The sequence below is a fragment of the Pezoporus occidentalis genome, unplaced genomic scaffold (assembly GCF_034315485.1).
Source record: "Pezoporus occidentalis ecotype Australia unplaced genomic scaffold, CSIRO_AGI_Poc_V1 ctg153, whole genome shotgun sequence".
NCBI classification, from domain to species: domain Eukaryota; kingdom Metazoa; phylum Chordata; class Aves; order Psittaciformes; family Psittacidae; genus Pezoporus; species Pezoporus occidentalis.
The window spans coordinates 345,834-366,551 of record NW_026913350.1 but is presented as its reverse complement, the minus strand read 5'-3'; the positions used below and the strand labels follow the sequence as shown (position 1 = coordinate 366,551).

The 20,718-nt window shown below is 47.4% G+C and overlaps 1 long non-coding RNA gene across 1 annotated transcript; it reads left to right on the top strand.

Annotated features, from left to right (window-relative positions):
- The first annotated feature begins 14,520 nt into the window (after window positions 1-14,520).
- On the top strand, window positions 14,521-19,841 carry LOC134159905 (uncharacterized). Its single transcript, XR_009963352.1, has 2 exons — window positions 14,521-14,644; window positions 19,353-19,841. It is a non-coding gene; the product is annotated as an uncharacterized LOC134159905 (long non-coding RNA).
- Window positions 19,842-20,718: the final 877 nt, after the last annotated feature.

Sequence of the window (20,718 nt, the reverse complement as noted above, 5' to 3'; positions counted from 1 at the left end):
AAACGAAGCACACATCTACTGCCATCGAGTGAGAGGAGTCTTGCAGAGCTGAGTGAAATGCCAGCAAGAGCAGAAGTTTGAAGGAACAATCTGTTCCATTTGCATCTGTCGTAACGGGGAGGTTTGATCAACCCGTGTAATAATGAGAAACTGGATCTGGACTGATTGTTTCTTCAGCGCTCTGTAGCCAAGTAATTCAGCCTGTTGGAATATTGACTGACATTCACTGCTCGATCTTGATTTCTAGGAAATCATTTGTTACTCATAACTACTTGATGATTATTGGGAGTAAAACAATGTTCTCTGGAGAAAGGTGCCAGATTTCACCACCACCAAAAATGTTACCTTTCCTGTTAGGATTTGGAGTGCAAATCATCAGAAATCACTCCAATACACTAAAGACAGATCTTCTTCCCCACATGTTCAGATGGACCTTTATCCCAATAACTGGATCATTCAGTAACACCACCCTGGTGCAGTCAAACACCAAGATGGAAGTTGAAATCGTTTTAGCACAAGTGATTTGGTTTTGGTATTGACAAAAGCAAAAGGTTAAGCAGTGCTATCTGACTCAGAAACCAGCAAGTAATTCACACTGTGGATGTGTTCATTGTGAAACAAGTCTGCCTTGTTTCTCTCTAGCTTAATCCACTTTTAATGGGAATTAAACTAAACAAAGCAAGGTTTTTAGGGAGGTGTGATATCTTTCCTATGATATATGGGCAGAAAAAGAGCTTGTCAGCTATTGGACACAAGGGCTTCCTTCGTGTCTGCTTCCGTGTCTGAAAGGTTGTCTGAATTTTCTAATGCTGCTTTTGGTCTAACTGAAGATATTATCTGTCTTGACAAACCTTGCCTATCTTGTACTTGGTAACCTTCTTATCTGTAGAACAACTTGCATTTAACAAGAACAAGAAATACGGGCATCCATGGCTGGCATTCCTAAGAATAATAACTGCACTTTCTAGACAAATATATTTTTGGATAAAGGACTTTGCTTGGCCAAAGTCTAGACCTCTCTAGACAAGACCAGCAAACCTTCTGCGGTGGCTTTGTGAAAACATTCCTAATCAGCAGAGATTAGCAGTCAGCACATTCTTTGTTCAGATACCAAATCTGGATTGTCAGTGTGCCCATTCATGGCGTGTGGGAGCTCTGCTCGTGGCGTGCTAGCAAGACTGTGCCCAAGCACGCTCCTTCTGAGGCTTTCTAGAGATCAGCAGCTGTTTAGAACCGTGATTTAAAACCCAATTACAGGCTGTGTAAAATCCCTCTTACTTAACTCAATGATGTGTAATGGGCTCAGCTGGGATTTCTTTTGTTTATCTGGGCTTTTTTGTATTATCATCCTCTTTAAAATCCGTTTAAATCCATTTTCAACAAAGACCCTCTGTCTGAGGAGGGGCAGAAGATGCTGGAGTACAGGGAAGGGCTTGGTTCACCCAGTGAAGCTGTGGGAGGTCTCAAAGCTCATTTGGTGTCAGGAATCACGAGGCAGGTTTGGTTTGAGACCATGCCTTGATTCATTTAACAGCAGTGTGGAAGCGCTCTGCAGAGAGGATGTATCCAGGGAAAGGATACCTGCCTTTGGTTTAGTCTCGCTTGTCTGGGTAACACAAATAAAGCCCTGTCAGCTTAAGAGATGGCCTTAGAGATGGCCAGAGAGGCTTCAAAGCTACATTCTCATAGCTGTCTCCAGAACAGAAAGGAGAGAAAGGCCCCAGAGGAGCTTTGAATGTCTTTGGAGCCTGGAGGTCTCATGCAAGAGGGGCTGATATCCATGTTGGAGTGCTGACTTGTACTTTCATGTTGAAGCTGTGCTGTTGTCTTGGTGAAAATCAGTGTTGTAAGGAATGACTTGGATATGTCTGTTTTCCTCTTCTATTTTCTTTTTAAGCCTTATAGTTTCATAACATGGAAGCAACAGAGCACTCGGCTCTCTGCACTACAGGAGCTGAGAGCTGAAAGGTAGAAGACAAGAAGTTGCTTATGAGATATTTATCTTGTAAGATATTCATCTCTTGTGCTGCCCATTTTTGACCAGTCCAGCACTAAATCAAGCATTTAACACATCAAGGCAAATCACAAGTAGCAGAGAGAACCTGTACTGCAAGTGGAGAAGCCTTCCCCATTGAATTTCAGACCTATGAGCTGGTTCAGAGACTTCCTTCTCACACCAGCCATCCACCCAGAAATGGAAATGTCTCAGGGCCACAAACACATAGTAAGAAAGAGGGTGTTTTAGGGAAATTAAATGCTAAATCAATTAGATAGGCTTAGCTGATTTCCTAGGGCTAAACATGGAAAGAGAGAAAACAAAGTGGTTTTAATGACTTAACTGAGCAAACATAACAAGAAAGTGATGAAATGTGGGAAAGATAAGACAGAATAAATAGAGAGAACTAACAGGAGCTTGCTATGCAAGAGCAGCATTGCACTAGGGAGTAACCTATTACTCATACTGTCAAAGGTCCAGTATGTGATATGGCGTCCAATCATGTAACACCGAGGGGTTTGTTCTGCTCCAGAATGCAATCCCCCAAGGGAGAGAATAGCCACATTAGAAGCAACATTTGCATTTGCAAATTATCTTTACCATTTGCATTTTCTATCTGGTAGTAAATCCACACAATTACTTGGATAAGAATGCGTTGGCATTTCAGACCCACTTCCCATAACCATAGTGCCATTAGCTTTGTTTCGGTTTTTAAATAGGCTCATATGAGTATCTGGCTTGGTTTTTCTCCAAGAGAAAGCCAAAGTAAGTAACCAAGACAATCAAGGCCAGTAAGCCAACTTCACTCAACTACAGTGGAAATCACGGAGAAAAACTCTATTGGTGACTTTAATCCGATATATGGTGGCAGATGGAAGTACTGGTGAAGGTAGCTAGGCAGCTTAGCATATAGCAGAGGAGACAAGTCATCAAGGGTGACAGTCCTTTGAACTGCTGGACCATGAGCCCAAAAATACTATTATCTGGTTGTGTCCTCACTCTTCCATTCATCATTAATCACCTCAACTCTAAACCAACGAAATAGATGTAGAAGATGTCCAGTGAGGGGTGACACTGGCACCATGGCTGGAGCCAGAGCAGCTGGCAGCAAGAAGAGCCTTCAAAGCCTGGGACCAGGGAACTGGGAGAATATGACCCAAGTATATTTGGAGTTCTCCATGAAATAGCAAACATAATGGAAAACCACCCAGCTACCTGCTCCCTACTTGCCTGGCAGAGCAAGGGCAGCAGGACATCAGTTCTGTATCCCAAGTCAGTCCCTTCAAGTGCAGCATGATCCTTCCTTCCTGCTTAATCAATGTCAAAGTGAACATCACCTGGGGATGCCGGGTCATCACATCTCTAGCACCTTCAGTTGGGAACAGACACCCAGCTTGGTTTGTGCTCTCCATGTACATCACAAGCAGCCTGGAGCAGCACAGGAAAGGCCCTTTTCTCCTACTGCTCTCAGCGGATCTCTTCTCAGGTTGGCGATGTCACTCTGAACCAAGCCAACTTCTCCCCATCAGTTCCATGCATGTTGATGCTGTCATTAGGATGAGCTTAATATTTCCTTCCCTCCTGTGCAATAAAATGAAATCCCTCTTGTATTTACACAAGGGGTGTTAAAAGTTACAGCTAAAGCGACTACCCAAGGGAGAGACCAGAAGGTACAGATGACGAGATGCCTCCTACCATGCAATTAACTGAGAAGAGTCAGAGCTGGTGTTTGTCTGATTAGCTGTGGTTCCTCCTGGGCTATTTGGGGCATGGAGTAGACAAGACCAATGGTTGTTTCTGCTCTAGCTTGAAAGTCCTAATGAATGTGTGAGTCCAAGTAAATCAAAGAACTTTTCTACAGGGAAATAGCATTTCCATCCCACATGGCTGGGATCCAGCTAAATCCCACTCCCATTGAGGCAAATGCTGATGGGAGGTTTGAAAAGAGTCAGCAGATTTCTTCAGAATAAGTAGGCCCCTTAGTAAGGCTCCTTCAGGCCATGAGTCATTGCTACCACGTTATTATTATCATCATTACACTATTATTATCACTGTTAGGAATCCACAAGCAAGTCATGAGCTGGAAGCTCCCGGTCAGAAGTGTGCCTCTTGTTCATGGGGGAAGGCTGTTTTGTCAGCTGTGTTTTCCTTTAGATGTGTGCGTTCATGGAGAGGTGCCTGGCTCCATCTGCGAGACAAGAATAGACCATGTCTTCCACTCAGAGTGCTGGTCATGCTATCTACAGGCAGCAAATTACCCAGTAATTCATCTTGGAATTACTCAGTAATTTGAAAGATAATTACTAGGTAACCTGCAACAACCTGCCCTGGATACTGCATGGACAGTATTTGTATGACATTTGCTATGTAATTAAAGAGCAGGTCGCTAGCTGGATGTGCTTCGGGAAATAAAAGGCTACCTGAAGTGTGACTAAGAGGAATGCAGAGTTAATGCTCAGTGTGTTTAAGAAAAATATTGTATGTGTCATCTTCCTTGATTTCAGGCCAAATCCAAACCATTTCCATTCTGCCCTCTGCAGCTGCCTGAGTGAAAACCACATTTCCATCAACCTGCCTTTGAGAACCAACAACTTCTTCAGGAGGCCTCTTGAAGGGAGCCATCGAGGGAATCACCTCAGTATTCCCTACCTCTCATTACTGGGGAGTTCCCTGCCTCCAGGTCCACAGGCTGAAATCATGGAAAATCACAGCTCCTGCAGGGTCATTTCTGTGAATGTTTCCCCTGGAATCCTTGATTCATGTTTTATAAGCTCTGAAAAGCCAGTCACGACTTCACACTGCTGAAAAATGCCATATGGCAGATATTTCTATCGTCTGGGTCTGCAGATCCTGGGAGGCACGTTTTGTGCACTGAGAGTCGGGGAACCCTGGTACCTATTCCATCCCTGATGCACGTTCCCTTGCGTTAGGAAGAAGATGCCTTTGTAAGGTGTGTAACGTGGCAAAAAGCCCATCACACACCGCAGGGGCCTTTGCAGAGCTGTCCTTGTCACCAAGGAGTGCAAGCAGCTATGGGAGATGACTTCTAGAGAATTTCCCAAAGCTGAAATGCCATCCAAGGCATCCTGGTGCGAAGGTTTTCTTAATTGCTGGCCAAATCTTCATTCTGCCCTTCTTCATTTATATGCAGTATTTGATCAAGTAGTTTCTACTAAAGTTAATGGTACTTTTGCCTTAATTAAAACCTAAATGAGGACTCCAACTGGTCTTTTTTCAGCTAATCTGTACATAGCACCACAGCTCTGTGTGATGCTTTACAGTGAAGCTGCAAAATCCCTGCTGGGAGGTAATGGCTTTGGAAAACCAAAGGCTGAGGGGGCACCATGGAGCATGGCTGCTCTGAGTCAGCTGAGCTTATCCAGGGGTGAGCAGGACCATGGTCTGGAGATTCCAGATGCGCCCATGTGGCTCTTGCTGGTTAAATGACAAAATGAAACCTCATGCAGGAAGCAATGCAAGCACTGCAAGTAATCAGTGCTATTCTTCACAGGAGAAGTCTTCTGCTGGCCTCAGGAGGGAGGGAGCCCAGCCAGGAGCAGAATGCTGTTTGCTTGCCCTCAAGCTCCCCTTGCACTAGCCAAGGCTTTCACTATGACAGAAAGAACCAGCAGTAACACGTCTTGAGCTCAGCAACATGCAGAGCCCAAATCTTTGATATGTTGTGTGCAAACCCCACTGTTCACAAGTGTCTCCATCCCAAGTGCAGCTTTGGGTTACGCAGTTGATGCCAACAGCCCCTGGACACCCAACTTCAGCTCTGCACAGAGCTGGGCCTCCTGCAGGATCCCAGCCTGCTGATTCAGGCTCAGAGCAATGAGAGGCAGTGGAGGTGGAGATGCAATTCTGATGTTGACACACAGCACAAAGGCTTGTTGACCCACATTAGATGGGTATGCTGGAAACCTCGTGTCTGCACTGGCAGTGTTCAGCACTTGCTGATCTAATTCCTGTAAGTGTCCCTGCTTCTGCTGGCTGGTGACCACCCCCCAGGTGAGGAAACCAGCTCAGCAATCAAGGCTTTGTCTCTGAAGAGCATCAGTTCTCAGGCAGGGCAGGGACAGCAGGAGGCCATGTAAATGGAGAGGGTGTTTGGAAAGGTCAGAAGCAGCTTAGTGAACAAAAGCCATTGCTGGGAGAAACCAGGAAGAGAAAACAAACATCTCTGGGATTGTCAGAAGCTGTGTGTAATGGTGGCAATGACATCTGAAAGCTGAGACCAGGGAGGCAGCCAGGGTGAAATTCAGCTGTGCTAGGGGGAAATGACTCCTGCTCCTCTCTGGGAGATGTTATCTGGGCCAAGAACAAGCATCCAAAACCCATTAGGTAAGGTTTCTGTTTGTTTCCCTGCACAGCTGATGTGACACACTGGCTCGGGATTAATGCCTTAAGACATGCTCTGTCAGTGTTACGGGGCATCCCCAAAACTGGCTGTGGTCCAGACACCACAAGGACTTCATTTCACTGGGGAGCACAAGCAGTCTCACATCCCTTCTGTCTACAGCAGCTGGCTCCCACCATGAGCCCCAATGCACTCAGCCTGTGGTGAGCTCCACTCAACAGGAAGGATTTATGCTTTCTGCCTTCCTTGCTGGGCTTTACTGGGGAGGTTCTTCCCCTTTCTGTGCTTCAGTTCCTCTAGCAGTGAATAGGGATGAGCTCTGCAGCTGTGGGCTGCTTGGCTGCAGAAGTGAGCTCTGAGTTCTCCTGTGGCGCTTTGTTTCATTCCCCTCTCCCCACCACCGAATACCAAAGTCATTTTGGGCTGACTGCTCCTTGTACATGATCAACCCTGAGTTCTTGCTGCAGTCCCATAAGAACAGCCTGCATACTTATTTTTATATCCCCTTCTGGTGTCAAAGAAAGCAGGAAAGATATAAATACACTGTTAAAGTTAACAAGTAACTCCAGCCCTACTGCCTGCTAAGGTTTTGGTGGAAAAACCTCGATTTGTCCAAATACAGCAGAAGCGTTCTGCTCATCAGCTTGCACAGCCTGGGACGTGGTTCCTGAGAGAGAGGAATGCGTTGTCTCTGGTTCCTGAGCAGGACCCATCCACTCTCCATCTCTGCCTGCTTACAAGTCATCCCCAGGCCCAGGCAAACTGCTGCAAGGGTTGGTGCTAATGCCTGGCTGTGTTACTGGTCCTCTTTAGCAGTCAAAAAGTGGTTATCCTGGTGGCTTTTTATTCTGGCCTCAGAAAACCAAACCCAGCAGCTTCAAGTGGCCTTTCCCTGTCCTAAAAGTACCTGTGAAGAAATGATGCCTGCAAGAAGACTCAGCAGAGGTCTCTGCAAAGAACAGGAGTCATGAACAGGCACTGATGGTGATGATCCTATTGCAAGGACAAATGACAGTTAAAATGTGATCGATGGTTTAGAGCACATTTATGCTCGTGAGGATATGTGTATGTACATGTGTATGACCTGGGGGTTTTCTGTCGTCTTTCTCCTCTGTCACAGTGTGGTGTTTTAATCCATGTGGTTAAATGAGTTTTGAGATTGCTAAAGGCACACTTCACCAATCGAAAGGAAAGTAAGGAATGGGTATGAAATCCTGCCCTGGGGTGAGAATTACACCCCTGCTTTTGTACAATGTATAATTAACCAGTGGAACTCATTTCTGTGATATATTATTGAGGCAAATCACTGTAGTAAGCTTCAAATAATGATTAGACAGTAGTGGGGAACGGGAAGTTTCATAGAGCAATAAAGTCTGCAGTTCCTGCTGCTTGGAGTGAAATAGATCCCAGCTCCCTTGCATCAAGGTAGACAGGAAAAAGAAACTGCAATTCATCTTTGCCATGAGTGACCATAGCACAGGCTGCATGGACTAACAGCTGAGCTACTGCAGAGATCAAGACCCTTTGCTTCCCTCTAAACTAGCATCCTTATCTTTTGGTATCACCATTTTTGAAAGTTAAATGATAAGTGTATGTGTCATCCCATCTTGTAGCAGGTTAAATTCAGCACCGTAAAAAGTTAAGATCAGATAGTAAAAACTCCTCCGTGGCTCACATGCCAGTGTAAAACTGCTCAGATCCCTGCAGTTTATCCTTCTGGTTCAAACCAGGGGACCAAACTAATGTAAATCAGATAAATGAACTTCAGGCAGCCCCTGTGGCTTCTGCGTTGGTGTCTAGGATTGCATGCTTACTTCAAATGGCGTGAGCCAGTACAAGGACCAGGGCTTGAAGAGTGAGTATGATAAGTATTAGTGCTTTTTTAAATAGCCTATCCAATATCTGCCATGATAAGACTTAAATAGCCACGTAAGGTAAGCCGAGCCCAATGAATTGATCTCTGTGTGTGTGCATGGGTCTTTGCACAACCACCAAAAGCTTATTTGCGCTCAGCAGACAGCTGGCTCATTGATGGTGAGGCGTATCTGCCTCTGCCCCACTTGGCAGCCCCCTGGTGTGTTCTTTGCTTTCCTTTTTAAGATCACAAATCACGTTCCCAAATGAAATCTCTCTTAAGGAAACAATTGAGAATCAAGGCTGTTGTGCCAGAAATCACACAGCCCTTGGAGCTGGTGCACATGCAAGAAATCCTGCCCACTCTTCAGCTATGGCTGCCCTTGTTCTCGAGCATCACCTTCTGGAGAGGATTCAAAGACCTCATCACACAGAGGACAAAGGCCCCATGGCAAGGAGTGAAGCAAAGCATGTTACAAACATTAGCAGGGTCATAAGGAGGGTTGAGAGGAGTTGGCAGAGCAGGGATCTAGCACAGCAAACACAGAAGCTCGTCAGATTATGGTCCTGCTGCTAGAGAGAAGGAAGCCAACAGGAAATGGAGGGGAATGGCCAAAGAACACAAGTGTGCTGACTGGGAGGAAAAGGAGAAATCCAGGTCTGCAAGGAACGTGCCCAGTGGCCTCCATGACTTCAGAACTGCAGAGCAGAAATCACTGACTTGGCTAAACGCTTTGTCCCTGGTGAATTCAAACAGCTCATGGCTTCTTCGCAAGCAGGGCAGATCTGAGCATGAGCAAAGAGCAGTTATGGTGCATTCGTTTTTCAGAGAACAGAAAGCTCAACCGCATCCTTAAAGCATCCTGGTTCCTGAGTGTGTTTCACTGTCAGAGCATTGAATGTAATAGCTTGTTTGCATCTGAGACTAGAACCCCCCACCGCTGCCTTGTGAGCAAAGCCCTGGCTTGGGGAATCACAGCAATGAGAATCGCTGGTGCCTCATCCCTGCTGCTTCCAGGCCTGGACTTTGTCATCTCTGCATCCACCTACCTCCTCCATCCTAGGGTTCTCCCTGCTCCCTCTGTGTGCTGGAAGCTGGGAACATCTGTGGGAGATCTTCCACTGGAGAGGAGAAAATCCAAAGATAGGGACTGTCCTGCAGGAGGGGGGCTGTGTTCTGAGACAAAAAATGGGAGATCCTTGGGCTCTGAGCTCCTCATGCTGGTGAGTTTTGAGCAGGGAACAGAGAAACTAAAGTCCTCTCCTTGAGCTGCCACTGGAGTCTTGAGCTCAGTTCAGAGCAATGTACTTTGAATAAGCAGGCTCAAGGTGCGTTGTCTAGGCAGCTTAACAGAGAATGGTGTGACTTGTTTGCTGCCTGTGGACCAAAGCATTTGCTCATTAAATACTCTGCAATCCATCAGGCATAAGAGAAACAAGACCCAGAGAGGGTGGAGCTGGGAACAAGACCAAGCTGGAGCAGGCACCAGGCACACCTTTTGGTTGAGGGAGGAACTTCATGTCTTTAACCAACAATTTGGGTTTTGAACCTAGAGTTTTGAAAAAGCGCTTTGATTTAAACTCAGACATTGCCCAAGGAGCAGGAAGGACCTCAGGGCAGTTGGAGTACTCAGGAGGTCGGAAATGATGCTCAAAATCTTCAGCCTGACCTCATCTTGGAGGAGAAAACCACACCTAGGGCAGTATCTGCTGGTCCAGTGGCACTGGTGATGTGCTGGGAGCAGATCACCCAGGTTCATGTTGTGAGGACACAAATGCGCAGGGGTTTTTCTCCAGCTTAGGTATATCTGTGCTATGAGTCAAGATCCCCAGGAAAGTTGCTGTCCCTTATCCCAGGATACACTGAGTTGCTAATTATTTGGGAGCCACTGGTTACTCCTTGGCTATGTGAGAGAAGGAGGCAGCAAAGAGCACCGAAGCCAACATCAGCAAAGACTGCTGAGACCCAGTCCAACCTACCTTCTCCTTTGCCATTGGCAGCTCCTGACCTCCAGGATGTCCCTGGTAAAAGCATTTTCACGTGTGTGTGAACATGGAAGCAGCCAGATCCCTGTTTGATGACAGGGATGGTGATGGCTCCCAGCCTGCAGGCATCCTGGCTTATGAGCACTGCCCTGCTGCTGGACTCCTTGCGCTGAGAGTTCCTCTTTGTCTCTTCTAATGCCAAGATACTTCAGCCCACGGCTTGCTCCCAGCCATCTTGGTGTTGGTCCATCAATCAGAGAGCTTTAAGGTAGGAAGAGATCAAATCATGTTCCTTCCTGCAGTTCAGCTGCTAACTGAAGGGCTGAGAGGCAGGGGAGTAGGTCCGAAGGGAGGGCCCCAGCTGGCCAGGGTTCAGGACCTTTTTCCACAAGGAATGTGGGACCTTGGGCAAACCCTCTGCATGTCCTGCTTCTCTGAAAGAGCTGCGGCCATTTCCTGCCATTGGCTGTCAGCTGAGCCAAGGGGGGAACCAAAGTTGGTGGCTTTGGATCAAAACTTCTTCTCCCAGATCTTGTGGAGAGCTTCCACGGATCCCAAAGCACTGTCCATGAACAAGGACCTCCACAGCCCCTCAAGCTCTTCCTCCTCCTCTGCAAGGCACGAAACAGAAACGACTTTGTTTACTTGCCACGTTCAAGTCTCGTTCCCCCCTTAGCTTCCTGCTTGTTCAGACTGTTCTCTCTTTATCTTCCCAGACGATCTCCATTGCCTTTGTTTGGCTTCCAGAAAATCCCTGTTGTAACTGGGCAGGAGGAAAAGCAAATTCAATGGCTTCCTCTCACAAAGAAGGAGCTCTGAGAAGGCAAAGCCCAGAGCAATGCAGCAAGTTTTGCTCATGCCACAAGCAGCATGACTGGGTAGTGTTCAAACCTACCTGTGCTATCACACAGATTGCTCTCTTGAGTGGGAGAAAGAGAAATCAGACCCATTGAAGACTTGCCAGTGTGTAACGATGATGCATGCATGTATTTTTTAGAAGAAGAATAACTTTTCTATCAGTTCTTTTGAGTGAGCAGCCCAGAAACAGATCCATGAGTCCCACCAGATCCTTCCCATCTGAAGAGCATCACTCGCAACTCACCACACCAAGCGCTGCACTAAACACTGCTCCAGACACTTGTTACCCTGCAGTGGCAATTCACGAGTGCCCAGGCTCACTCCTGCCTGCTGGCTGTCATCTGTTGAAGAGGTTCATTAATCAGAGCCATTCTGCCCAGAGAAATGAGGTCTCTCCAAAACTGTTTTCTGGGCTTAGTTGGGACTTGCAGCCTTTATGCAGCCACCTTGGTTGGGGCTAAGAGAGGTACCTGTGTAGCCTTGCTGCAAAGAGACACTCCCAAGCATGAGTTCTTTACTGTTACTCACTGGTCTCAATGCTCCTTGCCTGTATCTTCTTTCTCCTTTAAACCATGAACTTGCCTTGTCTCTGACTCCTGCAATCAGTGCTCTTTGTCTAAACAGTCCAGGGATAAATTAATCCTTCTTACCCTTCAGCCCTCCTTATTGAAACATCTTGTCTCCCACCATACCATCAACATTTCATAGAATCATAGGGTCATAGGATGGTTTGGGTTGGAAGGGACTTCAAAGCTCATCCAGTTCCTACCCCCTGCCACAGACAGGGACACCTTCCACTAGAGCATCTTGCTCAAATTTCATTCCATCATCAACGAAAAGAGCTGAGTCAATGATGGGAATAGATCCTAGGACTGCTCTGTGGGCAGAGAAGGCAGTAGGATCTATGAGGATTGCTTTGCTGGAGGGTCGGTGGGTGATTGGAGGCCAGGAAGATCTTCAAGGGGGTTTTGACACTGTAGTTGTTTTCCTATATTCCTCCTAATCGTTGACACGTGCCTGATGCTTTCCTGAGACATTCATTAACATTGTGCTCCAGTCCAAATAAACACTCATCTCCACTTGCCCCTCCCTGGACCCTTACATCTTTCTGTCTGTGAAAATCCAGCAGACAAGGAGCGCTCAAGCCCTGTGCTCTGTGATGTCTGAAGGGAAGGCTTTGGCTTGCTTGTTAGCCCAAAGGAAAGAAATAATGAGAGAACTTAACAGAGTAAAATGTGTTGAGGGATATGAAGTGAGATACTTTGTAATACAGAACGAAATCGGGGCAAAATTACCATCTTAATTGTATTAATGTTGCCAATTATAGACCAGAACCCGTGTTACTCAGCGGGAGCGTTCTGGGATAGAAGGAAAGACAAATTATCTGCAAGCTCCTTATTTTGTCTTTGTGAATTAGCACCCCAAGGTGCTTAATTGAATCTCTGGTCCTGATCAGTGAACATTGTGCAGGGAGTGAAAGGCCCCACAGGCCTGCTCTTCTTTGCCCCAATTCACAGAAACACTCATTTGATTTTCTTCTTTTTTTTTTTTCCTTCTATTTCATGAAATTAATAAAAAAAATGGGAAAAAGTCAAATTGGAAAAGAGAATCTGGGTCTAAATCATTTCCTTTCTGCCCAGAACAGATTTGGATTCATTTGCAGGGTGCATGCATGGCAGCCTGTAGGTTGTGCCACCCCTCTGAGCAGCAATGAAATGGGAAAAAGCAGCTGGGAGCCCTATTCAGAGCACAGATCCCTTTGATATCTCTGCTGGTCACCCTCCCATGGGGGGCACCCATGGGGAGTGGAAATCATAGAGAGAAAGCATAGAACAACATGGTGCAGGATGGGACATTCCAGACCAAGGGCATTATTGCCACTGAAATGATCCTGAGAGTTGAAATGCTGCCCTTGGCCAAGCTCTGTGAGCTGTGGCGTTTGCTGCTGGTGCTGTATTGAGTATTCTATCCAGTGAAAACAGGGGATGGAATTGTCCCTTGCTCTGAGCCACTGTCAGGGATAAGCACAAGTTTATCCAGTTTGTGGGAGTGCACCCAATGTCCTGTGTACTTTTGGGTCTCCTCACACGTGTTCATTTTAGGCAGTGTTTAGTTTAGGGTGATGTATTTAGAGAAAATTCCCCAAAGGACAGTCTATGTTGATCAGTTCTTTTGATTTTATTGCATCGATTTATATTTTGCATATTTCCAGGATTGTTATAGTTTAAAGTCTTTCAGTTTGTTTGTTCTCTTTTTTGGTAAAGCAAGGAAGCAGCCACAGGTGAGTTTTCCTGCATTGTAATGGGTTGGACCTTCGGTCACTGAAACATTTTAAGTTTATTAAAGACTGCTCTGATTAATGGAAGCGCCATGATTCTGGGTCAGCCTATTTTTGTATTGCTTAAGAATTATAATGTTTGGAATGAAAAAAAAACAGACATAATAAGTTTAGAGAGCCAAATTAGCTGTATTTTACTTTGAAAAGATGAGCTGGTTCTGATCCTGTGAAAAGTGAAGAGGGGAGATTTGGGATTGAAAGGAACTGAGAGTTCTGATGTGCGCTTGTTTCCATTATGGGGATTTCCTCCTTTCACCCACGGGGTCTTGAGTCCATCTAGGAAATCACTGCACATCTGCCAGAGCTGCTGTTGCCAGAAGGAAGCCTGGGCTCTGCTTGGCTTGGAGTGGCTGTTCCCCGGGATAGAGAGAATTGCTTTACAGCTGTGCAAAGATCATTCCGACTCCTGCTCTTCATGTTCCCTCGGTGTCCTCATGTGCCTTGTGCACTGTGTTGGTTTTAGGAGCAAGGATCATTGCTGTGAGTGCAGAATCCAGCACGTCATGGTCTTAGGCAGATTCTGAAGGTTCATTTAGAGTAGTAAAAATGAAGTGTTCAGCAGCTTCTTATTGAATGCCAAGGCAGAAATGACCTACAGGAGAACTGTGATGGGGATTCCTAGAGAGGAAGGAGATGATCCGCTGGAGCTGAGCTCCTTCAGCCTGGCGACAAGCACATCTGTGAGGGAAAGGAGGCTGTGTAAACAGGCAAGAGGGGGAGTCACTGAAGTCAAAATAAATGCTGTGAAATTCTTTCCATTGTATCTCACTGAATACAGAAGCTTGGATGATGAAGCCATGAATTCCAGAGCAGGGGCACCTGGAACGGGGCCTGTGAGGAAGGGGAAAAAATATTGTACAACATAATGATCAAACAGTAGGGGAGAGCAAGCACCATGCAAACATCAAAAGTCATGGCAATTGTTTTGGATGAGAATGTTTTTAAGAGTCCCTGTTTATGTTGGACAGGAGAGTTTGCTTTGAACAATGGATGAACTCTTGCAAAACAGGCAAAATCCCCTCTCCTTACCCCCAGGAGTTTCTTGTCTTGGAAAAATAGATGGATATATTTATAAAAACAGTGAAAAATAAAAAGGTGTCTTATTGTTTTACTGTCTTCCCCGGGTCTTCCTCCCACACTGTTCATGCTGCACTGTTGGAGATAGGACTGGATGTGATGCAGGGTCAGTTTGCCCTGGAAATGCCTGTGTGTTCGCTGCGTGGATGAGTTCATTGGATTCATATATCTCCAGGTTCGTTCACAGACACAAACACATGTAACTGGGCTCCAGGGCTTTCTGCTGTGGTCATGAAGCTTACCTGAGCCATTCTTGGGTTAATCCCATCCACCTGACCCACAACTATTGATATATGGGAGCTCGAGCCCTGTTTTGATGCTTATTTCTAATATTATGAAGGTGTCCAGGATATTTCAGACCTGTGACTACTCTCTTGCACACATCAAACAGAAAGGACAGCAACACTGTGCTGTGCTGCAGCACATACAGCCCCTGAACTGGACCTTGGCTCTGACACTTCCTATGGGAAAGAATGCCCATCTTCACCTCTGCAAAGACCTCCTTACCTCCTACCCCAGTGCAAACATTGTGGGTGGCTGGGACAACTTGGTAGCCCTGCAGGACATGGCCTGTTTAAGAGGGCTTTGCCCTGTAGCCCCTGGACAATGGCTAGCTGTTCCTGGAGTGCCCCATACATTCCAGGATGCATTGGGCCTCACAAGTTAAATATTTAGTCTTTCCTGAGTCCAAATACTTCCCGAGCTCCTGGTTTTGTTGTTTTCATACATTCAGCTTTGTTTCGCTTGATTAGAGCGGTGGGGTTTGTAGATAGGGACTCTATTCTTGGCAGAAAGTGGAGTATTATTAACATTCCTTATCGCAGGAGCGTATATTATTGTGTGACATTGCACGGAGTAACCTTAAAATAAAAGCCCTCCTCTGCCACTCGGGGCATTGTTTTGACTGCCAGCCCCCTCCACAGGGCTGGGAGCAGAGATACTGCTCCCCAGGTTATCTCCTTTCCTAAATCCGTGCCATTCACTCACGAAAGGAAGCACCTTTCAGCCTATCTCTGGTGGCAAAGAAGCACAGTATCTGGGTTCCAGCAAACCAGGGGTTAAAGCCAATTTGGCTCCTCCAGCTGCAGGCTTGTTCAGGAGGAGGGGTATAAATCAAGGGCTTTGGAGAGATAAGCAGTTTGCATATTGCTTCAAAGAGAGCAGCATCATCCAGAGTGCCTCCTAATCCCTGTGTCACCTTTCTTTAACATTTCTTTACCATTTTCCCCTAGCAGGAGCTTTGGCAAGGACAGGGCATGATGCTTTCAGGCATCAACTGGAACGTTTGCAGTTGTCCCTGCAGTTTTTTATCTAGATTGGCAAAAATGCACATGCAGGAAGGATGGAGCAGGCCTTGTGGTTTTCAGGTTTCCCCCTTGAGTTTTGGTACAATCCCTAAATTATAAACTTCACGTTAAAGAGAAAAGGTGAAGGTCTATCTTTTCCTATCACAAAGTAACTGTGGTTCAGACCTGTCATCTACTCTGGCAGAAAACAGCATCCAAGTAAAAACCAGCAGCACAGGCAATGAATAGCTCATGCACATCTATCCTATGTCTAAGGCTATTTAAATGCTAACATTATTAAACAAGAGTAATTTCTCTTTGTCTCCTTTTTGTGGGAAAAGTAGGAAAATTAAATGCCTTACTAGAGGAGCTGGGAGTGTGAATGTGCCAGCAGCAGGATTCGCTCAGCCACGTTAGGAGTACGCAGGAATTTCTCCTCCTGTTTTTCTGGGTCAGTGTACAGCTTGATAGATTCCTATTTATATTATAAATTGGCTGTTCCAAAATATCCAGAACGTGCAAGGCAGTTGAGTCAGTGCTGTTGGAGTTGCCTTGCTGTTTGTCTAGCCTTAATGCTGTACTATAACAGGCTTTGCATTCAATATAAATGCAACCTACCTGGGAACATTTCTACTCCAGTTCTGTCTTACCTCATCCTGACAAGCTAATTACAATACATGGTGGAAAAATATCTCAATCAGACTGTCACCTGCCTCATCAGCCTCACTTTTGCCTAGAACTGAGAAACTGGAGGGTTGCCCCTTTTGGATGGTGAAGGAATGGAGTCAAGAGCAAGCCGCAGCAGAAAACACTGCAGGAAGTTGATCTCCATCCTCAGAGCCATCCTTTCTCATTGTGCTGCTGGTTGTTGGTAAGGAATAAGGTGCAGGTGGAGTTAACAGGAGAAAAAGCCTTCTCCAGACCTCAAAGCCAATCCAAGGGAAGACGTTTCTTTGGTTATTTTCAGAGAAGCTAAAAATGCTCGAGGGTCAAAAATGCAGACTTTCTCCTGCAATCCTTTTCTAGATCATCAAGAATTTAGGTCATGCACAGATCACCACCACAAAAGCCCAGAGGCAGGTAAAGGAGCACGTTGCAGCCTGCATGCTGGGAATGTGGTTGAAATGGCCCTGAAAGAGTGTAAGGATTGCTGCGTACAAGCCTGAAAGCCACTTCCTTGGTATAGCTGCTGGTGCAACTTGCTGCAGTCTCTAGACACATGCTCTGGAGAAGCAGTAAAAGGCTTCAAGGCAGCACTCACGAGCCCTGGAGCCTCTGTGATGGGTAGGTTACTGCCCAAGAGCCATTGCATGCCCAAGGGTAGCAAAGGTGCTGTGAACCATCTCAGTGTGACCAGATGTCAGGAACTCCAGCATTGAAGCACATGCTTTTACCAGCGCTGTCCTTGCAAGGCAACTGAACCTAGCATAGAATAGTGGAATTATGGAACCATAGAATCCCAGCCATGTTTTGGTTTGGAAGGGACCTTAAAGCTCAACCAGCTCCAACCCCTGCCACGGGCAGGGACACCTTCCACTGCAGCAGCTTGCTCCAAGCCCCTGTGTCCAACCTGGCCTTGAACACTGCCAGGGATGGGGCAGCCACAGCTTCTCTGGGCACCCTGTGCCAGCGCCTCAGCACCCTCACAGGGAAGAGCTTCTGCCTAAGAGCTCATCTCAGTCTCCCCTCTTTCAGCTTCTTATCTCAGAATAGAGAAGTCCACACTGGTCAGCCTGGCTTCCAGGCTGAAACGCAAGGTAGACAACGACACCTGAAGGCAGCAGGCTCCAGTGCCTTGGGATCTTGGCAGTGTTTTCACTTAGTCATCAGAGTGTGTTTACAAGTCTCTCCCACTATTCTCTTCCTGCCAGCAGCTGACAAGCGCGTCTAGTTAAGCTTAACAGGAGTATGTTTAATAATTAGCAGAGTCAGGAAGACCTTGCTTGGAGCTCTGTTGCGTGTGGAGGTGTTAAGAGCACATGGGGAATGAGAAATGTTTGGCGCTTGCGGCAGCTGGAGGATGCTTCCACCCTCATTCCACCAGCAGCATCTCCCCGTGGCTCTGGGCTGATGTCAGCAATGCCCAGAGGCTCCTTTTGGTCCCTGCTTCACCATCTGCCTCTCCATTCTTGGGAATGAGGGATGCTGAGGACAGCAAAACAGCCTCCATTTGTGGAGGGACCGTCCACCTCCTCTCCACTTCAGCCATGGAGCCTTCTGCCCTTGCTCATGCTGGCTCAGCCTCCTGCTCTGTGCAGGAAGGAACAGGCAGCTTCCAACCACATCCTGACAGGGATTGTCCACTGTCCTAGCAGGCATCATCTCCTCTGGTTGCTCAGGTGTGTATGCCCTGAGCCGCTCCTCCACACCTCATGGTTGCTGCTGGGCATCGGAGATCTGGGCTTCCCCACTCCCCCTGCTCTCCCTCTCCTCATTCCCACTCACTCAGCCCACTGGAAATGTCCCTCACTGAGGCAGATCACAAGCTCCATAGGTCTGGGTTGCAGCTCTCAGTGCTGGTGTCTAGTCCATCCATCTATTTCCTTGCTCATTTTCATCTCAGCTTCATCTATTCTCCGTTTCAGACCATACTTTTATCATGTATCATACTATCATGTATCATTTTGTCATACTTTTATCATACCATAACCTTCCCCATTTCCAGACCGTTCCAGACTAGCTCCTTCTGTTTAGGTACGCTTGCTGCCAACCTTCGCTCTCCTTCACACTTCCCTTTGCTTTGCTTTTATGGCCTTTTATGATGTTTATGTTACATCAAGGCTCTTTCCCTTTTTATTCCCTTCCTGCTCCTGGATAATTATTGTTCTATCCATGGCTTTTACTGCCTGCCTTTATCATGAGTGTTTCTGTGGGTGACAGGAGTGTCTGGAGTACATAACCTCTGTCTGTAAGCTGCTAGGCAGCTCAGATATGGGTCATGACTAAATATGCTTTGCTGATGGATTCTGCCCATTACCTGGTGGAGCTTCCCTGGGCAGACCCTGAAACCTTGACCTTAAAAGCTGCTATAACCTTCCTGACTTGGCCTCTTCTGAAAGCCAATGGCCACCACCTTCAGGTGCCTTCTTGTCTGTCACACTCATGGTCTGGGAGAGGTGACAGCATCCCCTGCTTTTATTGCTCGATCAGCTGAGGACCATGGGAATGGGTTGAAAGGGAGGAGAAGTCCTCAGAGGATTCCTCCAGAGCAAACAGGAAGAGGTGAGTGTGTAGCTCTTCATTCTTTCTCTTTCTTTGGATGTCTATGGCTATAGGGCATTAGCACAGGCAGTGGTGCCTGCCTCCCATATCCAAGGAGAGGTGAGCTGGAAGGATGGACCCTAATAGACTGGGATATAGATCTGAGTGGAGAGAGGGAAACGTCTGACTGCCCTCCCTGGCCTGCACAGGGCTATGAGAGCCCCAGTCCCAGGGAGGACTGAGAGAGCCTAAAGACTGTTAAGCCCTCATTCTGCCCCAATGGCACGGTACGGGGTGCAGTCAGCAGCTCCCCATCGCGTGCTCCCCCCTGCCAGCGGGTACCAGCCAAACCCATGTTTTTGTTTCTCTCTCATGTTGAAGCTTTTTCCCTTGCAGCTGCTGGAGTCATTTAATTAAATGGTGATGCCGTGGAGCTGGCTCCTCTCCAAGGGCAGGAGCAGCAGCTTCACCTCCGGGGCAGGCAGGCTCCTGGGGAGCAATCGCACCGCGCCAGTAACGCTGCACTCGACTCATACATCTCCTGACGACAGGCTTAAAGGAAACCCAACCCTGCAGGAGAGCTGCAGGGCAGAGGGAGCATCTTCTGCACGGGGCCCTGGCACCCTGGAGGCTTCGGGCACCGTGGGGATGAGTTCGAGGTGATGCTGCGCTCTCCGGGGATGCTCTGAGCTCCCCTCTGTGCCTGGATCCAGCCTGTAACCAGCAAACTCTGTGTCAGCTGCAGGGCAGAGTCTTCTACGGGAGTGGAGCTGCTGCCCAGGGGGAAATGGAAATGAAATGGGGGTGATTTGGTGCCTTCAGCAGGGCTGGGGCAGAGCCAGGAAAACCGAGCAATAAATCCTGGAGCAGAAAGGAGTCAGCTGAGTGCTCCCTTGACTTTGTGTCCTTCCTTCCTTCCCTCTTCTCCCCTCTCAGCACCTCCAGGCAGCAGCCGCGTTTCTCTAAGGACGGGGAGAAATCACTGCCCTCATCCAGGCTCCAGGCTGAGACAGTCCCCATGCCCCTTCCAGAGCACCCACCCCTCTCCTACCTAAATACCCCTCATGCAAACTCCTCTCAATCATCACCCACAGCCCGTGGCCTCCCCCAGTGCCTTTCTCCCAGCCTCTTGCAAGGGACCTCAGCATGCCATGTACAGACAGCCCTGCAGCACCGAGCTGTGCACCACCCCGAGCTGCAGCAGCCAGGCCATAGCCTAAATGTGTCCCTGCCCATGGCAGGGGTTTGGAACTGGATGATCTTTAATGTCCCTTCTAACCCAAAGCAGTCTGTGATTCTATCACTCTATAAATGCCATGTGCTCCATCACCCCAGCATCCCCCACAGAGGGCCCTGGAGCGATCAGAGGATGTGTAGCATTTCTGCTCCCTCCTCTCTGCTGCTTCCCCTATTTCTGCCTCTCCCAGAGGCAACCTGTGAACAAATGCAAACCCCAAGGAAAGTCTCAGATCTTTCAAAATGAAAGGAAACCCCTCTGGAAGAGAAAGGCGCACAGAGGCACAGCTGCTGCCAGCAGGGAGCTGCTCCTCGCATCCAGCATCTCTGTCTGAAGGCGGATTGCAGCAAGAATAAATGCTGGCCTTGTGAGTAGCAGACTGCTGCTGGCAGTGGGCACATCAGCAGCATCATGGGTCAAACAGGGCTGGGAGGGCAGACAACTGAAACCTTCCCCTGCTGTCCCACTGTAAGAGCTGTTCTCCATGCATTCTTTAGAAAGCATACCCTTAGCTTATTCCACTTT